Raw genomic sequence first — 8,029 nt, 5'->3', positions numbered from 1 at the left:
TGTTTTTTTTTTTTTTTTTTTTTTTAGCTTCTAAATACATTGTGTGTTCCCAAAGGAAAGCCATTGTGTGTAAGAATTCTTAAGTCAGATAAGGAACTTTAATTATCTGCCTTGGCTTTAAATAAGATTAGTTCTTTAGCTATTATTCATTCATTTATCTCACTTTCAGTTTTCAAGAGTTTCAGGTAATGCCTTTCTAGAGATTGCAGCCAGGTAAAGGGAGTTCATTTAAAAATATAGTTAGCAATTTTCTGTTTTTTTCTTTAGTTGGACAGTGGAAAATACTGGGGGAGGTTTCTACATAGGGATTTATTATATTAAAATATATGACATATGATATTGCAAAAACAATATAGAATATTCCTCAAAAAAATTAAAAATGGAATTGCTGTGTGAACCAGGAGACATCCCTCTGAGTACATATTCAGAGGAAATGCGTTCAACAGTTCTCGGGAGACTGCAGTAATATCTGTTCACTGTAGCATTATTTATAATAGGAAAAGAGGAAAATAATGTATTTATTAATATGTAAATAAATAAAAATTGTCTTATAAATGCCACATATACAATTGATGTTCCTGTGTCTCTATAAATAGATGTCCAATGAGACACTACTTACCTTCCAGAAAAGTAGATCTATCAGTGGGAGCAAGATAGACAAGCAGAGAGGAAATCATGCTGAGTGGAATAGACCAGGCACAGCAAGAAAGAAGACAAACTCTCTGATGTGTGGAACCTAGAAAAGAAAAGAGGAAATTACACAGAAACAGTAGGAAGTTGGTTTCAGGGTCTGAGGAATGGGCGGAATGGAAAGATGTAGGTGACCATGCACAAAGTTGCAGCCTGTAGGTTAATAAGTGTACAGACGGTGCAAGGTGTGCAGGCTGCAGAAAATAATATCATATGAGACCCTGGAGTTCCTTTAAGAAAGTACACTGTAGAGGCTCTTAGTGCACACAAAAGAAGTTAGCATGTGAAATGATAGGTAGTTTGTTTGCATGACGGTAGTTACATCCTCACCATGTGTGTACCTGTATTAGTACATAAGATCCTAATGAGATAATTGACAATGTGAAATAGGAAGAAAAGGGCTAAAGGTGTATGGAAAGTGGGAAGGGTGGGAGAAAGGAAATGAGGGAAAAGAAAAAAATATGAGAAAATGAAAAAATGGAAATAAAGTGTTTATAAATGGGGAGGGGAGGAGGGGCTGAAGGGAGGGCAGGGACAAGGGGAAAAAATGAGAACCAAGACCTGTCATGTAAAGGTACAAGATCCCAATGATGAATGTAACTGTACTGTATACCTAAAATGTATCAATAACCTCAATGAGAAAAAAATAAAATAAATAAAATTAAATTAGAGAATGTCATATTGCATGCATGGAATGTTAACAATAAAACATTACCATATTCATATTTTCAAATTAAATATTCATTTAATGACGTGTATATATATATATATATATATTAGTGCCATTTTTATCTTGTCATTAGAGAAATATAATTTTTGTGTGGCTCACACAACACTGATTTTTACTTTTCCTCAGTGTTTTTTCCTTTTATTTCTTTATTGGTATCTGTTTTTGTTTTTGTTTTTGTTTTTTAGGGAAATGTTTTACTCTCGGATGCATCCCCAGCCACAAGCTCTCCATTTCTCTATTGATTATGTAATTGTTAATGCTTTATGGACATGTTTCCCAGGATCACTTAATTTTTTCCCTTGCTACTCTCACTCTCTCTCTCTCTGAATGATGCATTAATTCTTAACATTTCAATGACTATCCTATACCAATAAATCCTCAATTTCCATTTGTATGTTAGCAGGGTTTTTGTTTTGTTTTGTTTTGTTTTAGATTTAGGCAAGAATATCCAATTTTTAGCAGGTTCATTAATGTGCCTCATCAATATTTTAAAATTTAAATTCTAATTTCCCTCAACCTTTCCTGTTGTTCCCAGAATCCCGCACACCAACTGTGACTTTCCAGGCAAGCTAATGTGGGCCAGTGCATGGTCTCCATCACCAAAACAACCTCTTTTCCATGAGGTTGTAGTGTCAGGTATTTCAGCCCAATGACAAGAAAGGGACTAACAGATACAGTGGATGTAAGTAATCCCTACAGATAGAAGGAGAGTATGGTAAAATATCAGGAAGTGATGCATTTGGAACCTTTCAAATATAATGCTGTGAAGTATATTTTAATAAATATTCTATTTAACTACCAATTTACATAATTTAACATAAGCTCTCATTAGCTAGTTCGAGCTGTCTCAGTATAGAACAACTGTTCATTAGTCTTCTTACTTGCCTACCATTATATCCAGTCTGGCTCAGCACACAGAGGAAGGATTAGACACTACTTCCCTGCCTGCCTTCTCCTCATTAGGAAATGGTTCTAATGCATATTTGGATTCTGTGATCAAACTTTATTTCAGTAACAGTTCATTAGAAATCAGTTACTGTGATCTAGAAGAACCAGGTACCTCTGCTCTCATAGGACTAAACGTCAGGAAGTAGGCAGCTGCCAGAAGCAATGGCTCACACTGACATTGGGGACCCAGCCTACTCATAGCTTTTTGACCAGCCCTGCTCAGTGTATTAGCAATGATGTCATGATCTCCAATTAATTGCTGTCCTCCTTGCATGGAAGAAAACTTGTAAAAGGCAAAGAGCTCCTGATTGAGATTCTTTCTGAAAAGCCAGAACTTTTCCAAACTTACTTCCTCGGCACCTAAAATGTCTTCATCTTGAACTATGGTAATGTTACTTCCGGGAATGAATCTGAAAAATCAATATCAAGATAACCTCAGAGAACTAGAAGTAGAAGTCCCATTTGACCCAGGTATTCCTCTGCTGGCTATCTCCCCAAAAGAATTTAAAAAAATAATACCACAGTCATATATGTTCACCCATGTTTATAGCAGCACAGTTTGTAATAGCTAAAACTTGGAAACAGCCCAATTGTCCATCAAATGGTGACTGGATAAAGAAGATGTATTTTAAAAAATAAAATGGAGTACTACTCAGCCATAAAGAATGAAAAGCCAGAGATGTTTATAGCTAAGTGGATGTACATTGAGGCCATACTCTTAAGTGAAATTAATAGGATACATATGTAAATATTGAATAGTTTCTCTGACATGAAAAACTAAAAGTGTAAATGAGAATCAAAATGCATAATTGATATAATAGGAAGTTCTAAAGGTGTAGTGAAAGTGGTATGGGTAAGAGTAGGGAAAAGAAAACATATGAGACAAGAAAAAAAGGGAAACAAAGTCTTCGTAAACAGGAAAAAGTGGAGGGTGTGAAGGGAGGACAAGGGAATGGGGAAAAAATGAGAACTAAGATAAGTCATATAAAGGTACAAGATCCCAATGATGAGTATAACTGTACTTTATACCTAAAACATACCAATAAACTTATTGGGGAAAAATGTAATTTATAACCCTTAATCTCAATCTTATTTATAAATTTTGTATTCTTAAGAAAAAATTCAAAACTTTTAATGATCTTTATGTTTTTCCTTTCTGTTTTTATTACTAATCTCCCATCAGAAAACTGGGGTGGTAGTAAACAGAAGGGCAGATTTCCATCTGAGATCAACTCATTGAGAGGGACCCTTCTACTTCTCCTTTTTCAAAATTGTTTCTTCTAAACCTCTGCAGAGAAATCCTCTTTGTTATTATCTAGACTGGAATAAATGTGAGATTTGAATAGACAGCAAAGGAATGAAAACCAGCTTACGAATTCTGGCCAGATTGTGGGGGAATCATTATCAGAACAAGTCTTCAAACAGAACTGTTTAACCTCTGGGTCAGGCCATTTTGTCTCTGAATTCCCAGATAATAAATATATAAAATCAACAACATCCAGATTCTGAATGTGTTCTGAAGAGTTTTGTTCTTTGTCGTAACAAACTATCAAGTCAAATCCAGTCACATTTTCTCAGCAATTTGTAGAAAAACCATCTGGATGATTATGTGAACTGATTAAATGGTTTTCATTATGTAATTGCAATAGCTGTCAAGAATGAGTAATAAGATCAGAGAAGTTATTAAAATGCAAAGAGGGAACACAGGAAAATAATACAAGCAACTTATTTTACCAATAAAGCTACATTATAAGGGAAAGGGAATCAACACTGAGCATTTCTGTAGAAGGCACATTGTTGTCCTTTAACCCTAAAAGTTTGAATTATTACAAACACTTTACATATGCATTAATAGAATTTCTATGATAAAGAAAAAGACAAAATCACATAGATACTAACAGGTTGATTTGGTATTGTAATTCAGGCATCTTTTTCTTCCTTCTCTTATTTTTAGAGTATGAGTTCTCCAAAAATGATAAAATTATTTTCCTATATCTGGAAGAAAACAAAATTCTGAGAACAAATAATCATAATTTAAATTTAGTTTCCTATATAAAAAATTCATCCAATAAAACTAACATATAGATGAACTGAATCTTAATATTTTAAAGAATTTCATTATACATTCTGAACTCAAAGACTTAAGGTAAATAATTTATGGTTTTTGACTGAAAAACTGATTATCGTGAAAGTCTGGGTGCATAATTCAGAAGAAAATAACTTTCAGAAATATGCAATAATATTTTAAAGAGGTTCTTAAAAACAATATCTGATTATTTCATGGATATCCTGATGAAAATTTAATTAAATATGCTACAAAAATATTCTGTGTTTTAAAGTACAAGGAAATAAGCAGTGTGAAATTTAGGCTAAGTCCCATTCCTAGACCACGTGCATCTCTGGCATAGAAGGAAACGAAGCAGACTTGATTTCAATCCTTGCTGTATAGTCTTACTAAATCTCATACAGACACAAGGAAACATTCTATTTGCTGTATGGAAGGAAAAACATTTGCTTTCTGTGTTCCAGTTAAAGACTATTGCTAAAGTTAATAAATCTTGTAAAGGTGAATAAGAATACAAGAAAAGATTTAGAAACGTCAGCATACTAAAATCTATTCTTGTTTATGAAATTGTGCTATCACCAGTTTGAAACGATAAGTCTTTGTTATGTTTTACAAACAACGTGTTATTACTGAGAAAACCTCTTTAGTATTTCAAATCCATCTGTTACACCGAGATGTTGTCATTTGTTTACTGACCTAGGTCCTGTTTTGAATTAGACTGACCAGAAGATAATGTGTTTTTATTAGGCAAGCTCTTTGACTTGCATTGAGAATAGATTGTTAAAATATGTACTTATGTTTTATAAGTTAAATTAACAATTATTTTCTAACACTGCTAAAAAAGGAACTTGAACTCATGTTGCTTTGAGTTTGGTATGAGGAGTGATTTTTAAAAAATATTCTGTACTGTGAGTGAAAATTGTGAACCATAGTCACGCAAAAGCTAAACAAAATTATTGTAAAGAAAACTGGAAGCATCACAATACATATGTATATATGTATTTATTCTTTTGGGGAGACGTCCTTGAAATTAAACCCAGGGCCTTTGCACTGAGCTATATTCTTAGGCCTCTTTTAGTATTATTTTGAAACAAGATCTTGTCACATTGCCTTGTTACTCAGGGGCTCAAGGTTGCAATCCTCTTGATTCAGATTTATTTATTTTATGAATAAACAATCATTTAATGAAGCTGTTATTTTAACCTTGTGTATAAAGTGAGTATTTCTTATTAATAACTTTGGAAGTCATTGAGTGTATTCATTGTTTAACCTATTTTATTTGCAACTTAAGATTATGAGTTCCAATAAAACAGCAGCTGCTTAAGTTAAGGAAAGAAAGAAAAAAATATATATAGAGAGAGAGAGGACACCAAAACATTTTTAACAAAATAATTGATGCTGGGGCATTTACTCCCACTTACTAACTTTAATTTTCAAGTCTTTCCTTCCAAACATCAGTACTTTACATTTTACTGTCATTTGTTGAGCTATTACATTATCCTGTTAATGTCTTCAAATCCAAGACAATCCTAGCAGATTTGCAAGGCAGGGACTTGGTAGTCGATGTTTGTGGAAGTGTTGCTGTGCAGACATACACAGTTATTTTTTCCTAAATGAACCTGATCTCATCCAATTCATGAGTCTAGGATGAAGATGGATAAAGTATTGTTTCACAGAAGTATCAGACCCTAGCATTCCTCTGCCAGCCAAGATCATTTTGAGACAGACACTTTGGAAAAAGCAGTTTACGAAGGTTGGTCATGGCTAGATGATTTGAGAGAGGTGCAGATTAGGAGGTTGTTTGTTCTAGTGAGGTGTGAGAGGATAACGTTTCCAAAGGTGCCTATAAAAGATTTCTTTCTTTCTTATTCTTGCTGACTATCAGAGGCATTTTAATCAGTCTTTCAACTCAGTCGGAGGCATAACGAATACAGTCCCTGAACAAAACATGGCCTGCCTCCAGGGATGGCATGCACTTATATACCAAACGTCGTTTATTTTCTCTGCTTAATTCATTTTATTTTATTTACAATATATTTGCTGAAATTAGCTTCTGCCTTTTACTTATTTGGGTTCTTGTTCATTTCTTTGTTTTGCAAAGATTAAATAATCATTACATTAAAATTATACACCGGTGTCTTGTGCCTGCTAGGAAGCACGGTACCACTGGGTGCTACCTCTCCATCCCTCTGTTTACTTTTTTACTTCCCCATTGAATAATTTAGTCTTAGAGAGCTGGCATTTTTTATCTCGCTACTGGTTTGGCATTTCTGCTAGAGAAATCTGGTTAACTCAATCCGTATTGCGAGTGAAAAAGTACTAATAAAATAGAAAATATTTTATAGCTTGAGAATTTTCTGTAACTGTATATTTAACTTACTGACTTGTTAGGCTATTTACTCATGGTTTGAAAGTGGTTAGTAATCCTTTCTCTAAAGGTTCCATTTTGCCATATATTATTTCATATTTGGGGAAAAAGTTTCTTATGAGAATTTTGTGTTTCAAGGAATATGTAAGAATGTGAATGTTTATTATAAGTGATATAGTCATTTGAATTTAAATGCACATAATTGAATTATTTCTATTAGAATAAAATAAAATTATTGGGGTTTATGTCTACGTGTATATTTCTGCGTTATCTTGTTTTCGCAGAGAAAATGAGATAGCTGTGAATCCTTTGAGTGTTTATTGAATGAGTAAAGAGATGGAGAAAATATGAGTAAAACCTAAGAATAACCACTTATAAAGGTGTGCATTTCTCCAATAATCTTCAGGGGTAGTTGTTTGTCTTGGCCCGAGTTCTTACTCCACAGTTAGCAGGCTCCAAGGTAGAAAAGGTGAAGCAGAGGATCATGGGAAGGAAAGCGCTCATGGCTGAGGTCATGGGGGTCAGGAAGCCGACAGTGAGAGATAACTGAGGGAAGACATTTCCCTTCCAGGTCACCCCCAGTGACTGCCCTCCAAACAGGTCCCATTTCCTGACCACATGCTAGGCTGCTGAGCCCATGGGTGGAGGCATCCATGAAGACTGTAGGACCCCGGTGATCAGTTGCCTTCCAAACACCCTGACCTCATAAGAGTTTGGGGAACATTCTGGGTCCAAACCATAACATCTACATTGTTTCATTCTTCTGAATATTGTGAGGACCTTATTGAAAAGTGTTTGGAGGATAAATTTAAACATCGTACATTAATAGAAAGTTAACATAATAGTTAAGTAGACCAAGGTCTGAATTCATGTCCGGATTTTAAGACATCAACTATGGGTTGTGAGCCAGTCAAGTCATCTCTATGAGCCTCAGCTTCTAGACCATAAAATGAGACATAATTATATCAACTTCTATGACATAGTACTGTTGCAATTATAGTGATTTTTACAGAACCTGTTGCATGGTCTGGAGGAAGAAAATATTAGTCGTTATGATATTCGCTAATAAGATCCTTGGAGTCTCCATTCCCAGATCATTTTTTATGGCTAAATAGAAAAACTTCTCATGGAATTTTGAACTTCTTCCTTGACAGTGTGACTAGATTTCCCTCAAGTGTGGGATCTGTCACATACAGTCGATTCTGTGTCTGTGAGGGGCTGTATACAC

Source organism: Fukomys damarensis, unplaced genomic scaffold (genome assembly GCF_012274545.1).
Source record: "Fukomys damarensis isolate Sample0158 unplaced genomic scaffold, DMR_v1.0_HiC HiC_scaffold_16, whole genome shotgun sequence".
In the NCBI taxonomy this organism is placed as follows: domain Eukaryota; kingdom Metazoa; phylum Chordata; class Mammalia; order Rodentia; family Bathyergidae; genus Fukomys; species Fukomys damarensis.
This window is presented reverse-complemented; position numbering follows the sequence as displayed.